The 2,487-nt window shown below is 40.3% G+C and overlaps 1 pseudogene across 1 annotated transcript; it reads right to left on the bottom strand.

Moving 5' to 3' along the window:
• Positions 1–6: 6 nt before the first annotated feature.
• Positions 7–600, bottom strand: LOC108523667 (28 kDa heat- and acid-stable phosphoprotein pseudogene; annotated as a pseudogene). Its single transcript, XR_001883859.1, has one exon. The product of XR_001883859.1 is annotated as a 28 kDa heat- and acid-stable phosphoprotein pseudogene (transcript).
• Positions 601–2,487: the final 1,887 nt, after the last annotated feature.

Here is a 2,487-nt window from a genome sequence, read left to right as displayed (position 1 = left end):
AGAGGTCCTGGCAGCGTGGCCCAGGTCCCCGGCATCTCCTCCCACACGTCGCGGTTACTTATTCAGGGAGAGCGACTGCATTCGTTTTCCTGACAATGTGGCATCATCTTTTGCTTTCCTTTCCTCTTCCTTCTTCCGGGCAGCCTCCTCCCGCTGTTTCCGGATGATGGCCAGTTGGGCCAGGTCGGCCTTGGCTTGCTCTGTCTTCCCAGCCAAGTGCATTTTCATGTAACGCTCTTTTGCCTTCTGCTTCTCAATCTCTTCTCGTTCTCTCCTCGAAAGCTCCTTTGGCCCGTCCAGATCCAGCTGTGTGACCTTTTTGGTTGTCTGTGCCACCCGGTTGGGGTTCTCGATGTCGATGAGCCCTTCGACGCCTTTGCGCTTTTGCTGGTAGTCATCTTCTTCATCCTCACTCTCATCTGAGTCTAGAGATTTCTTCTCCTTTTTGGGGTCACCTGCAGCCCCATCTCCACCTTCTTTTTGCTCCTCTTCTTCCCTGGCCTTCTGCTTCTCAGCCTGCAGCTGCGCGTCGATCTCCTCAGGGCTCGTCTACTGCCTCGCCCGGCCTTTGTGGCCTCCCTTTCTCCCTCCTTTAGGCATCGCGGCTCCGGCGGCTGCGGCAGCGGCGGCGCCTCGAACTGACACCGGTATAATGGCTACTTTTATTGAACAACCATTGCGTGCCAGATCTTAAGAATAGCCATATATTACTACATTTAGTCCTTACACTCAGAAATGTAGTTTTATTCTCATTATTCAGATGAAAACACTGAAGATCAGAGAAATAAACTGCCTAAGGTTACACAGTGAGTAGCTGGCAGAAGCATCGTCTGAACAGCCCTCTGATTCTAGAGCCTGTGATCTTTCCTCCACATTACATTCAGGAAACAAGTCTTGTCCTGTTTTTAAGATCATTGGTTCTTCAACGTCTTAGTTTTGAATCACAGAAAAGTAGAGCATTAGGTAGTCAGGATTTAATAAGAAAAACAATTTAATAAGAGAAACAAATTATTGGAATCATAGTACAGGATAAGATCTGATCTTGCTTTGGTAACTTTGAGAACAGTCATTACACTACTTATGGTGACTGGGTTCAAGCCCAGAGTTGTCTTAAATAAGTGAGTAAGTCAATGTCATTGATGTCCCAAATGCCTATGGATCTCACTCTCTGATAATAGTTTCCAGACTTTTGAATTTCAGACATATAAATAAATAACAAAGTAGGAAAAGGAATAAAAACAATCTTGCAAACTTTTTTATTTTGCCCAGTAAGGATGCTTCTTAAAAAGTCACACTACTCCATACTATGACCTTTGTTTCCGTAAAGATTAAACATTTTAGCACTCCTCCCCTCCCAAACTGGAAAAATATAATTTGAAAACAAAGGATTGTTCCTCCAAAGAAATAATAGTTCGTAACCTTACTCTCCATATATATTCCCCATTGCATTATTTTTGTCATATTTGCAGTAAAGGGGAGAACTCTGTCTTTTAGTGATTCTGGTATCGGATAAATGGCTGAACTTATTTCCTAGTTCCCACAAATAATCTTTCTGTAAATTACAACTAAATCAGGAAAATGGAACAAGATAAAGATAATATAGAAAGCTAATTGATCTTGCTTTGCATATAGGCCTTCAAGTTTAATTTTTAAAAGTTATTGAGTGACATTTCCATTTCCGGTATTTATTAAAAACTTGCAGGGTAAAGCATAAAGTTTTAATCTGTTAATCATTTGTTTAAGGTGGTAACTGATCTTTGAGATCTTGAGTCCCAGTGTATTTGTATTTCGACATTAGCCTGAGCCAGGGGTAAGTCAAGAACTAGCGGGAACTTCTCAATTTACAAATCCTTAGAGAAGAAAACAAGAAGTTTCATTGCTTCAACCAGAAATGTTTACTAAGTGCTTATTTTAGTTTTGGGCATAGGCACTAATAATATAGTTTATGGAGCCACTAGACCCTGAGCTCTTTAAGAGCGGAGACTCTGTGTAGTCCCAGCTGCTAACAGAGGTCCCAAACCAAGTGAGGAGCACAAATAAAGTTTGTTGAATGAATGGGAGAATAAATGACAAGCACTTCTAAAAATCACAACAAAGACAGGATGAAAGGGAACTTGTTTACCTAAACACGGCTAACTAGAATCAAGGGATATGCCTTGACATTTATGAGGTAAATTTAGGAGAAATAAAGGAAACACAGGATAAAGTAAAAATAAAGTAAAAGTGGGCAAAACCAAAATAATCCTAAACCAAAGCCAAAAACAAAGTCTTTGCCTCCCAGCAGCTCTGGATCCAATATTGGAGATGGACCCTTATTTAAGAAAACTGGAATTAGGCATTCTGATCATAAAATATATTAAGTGAAATTTTGTCATTATAAAAAAAGATACTTAGTGTTTGCCAGAGAGGGCTCAGTGAGAGAGGTATTTTTTCAACTTCTACTGATTTTACTAGAAGATAGGACCTGGATTTATATATATATATATA

Source organism: Rhinopithecus bieti, unplaced genomic scaffold, assembly GCF_001698545.2.
Source record: "Rhinopithecus bieti isolate Rb0 unplaced genomic scaffold, ASM169854v2 scaffold_76255, whole genome shotgun sequence".
Taxonomy (NCBI): Eukaryota; Metazoa; Chordata; class Mammalia; order Primates; family Cercopithecidae; genus Rhinopithecus; species Rhinopithecus bieti.
This window is presented reverse-complemented; position numbering and strand designations above follow the sequence as displayed.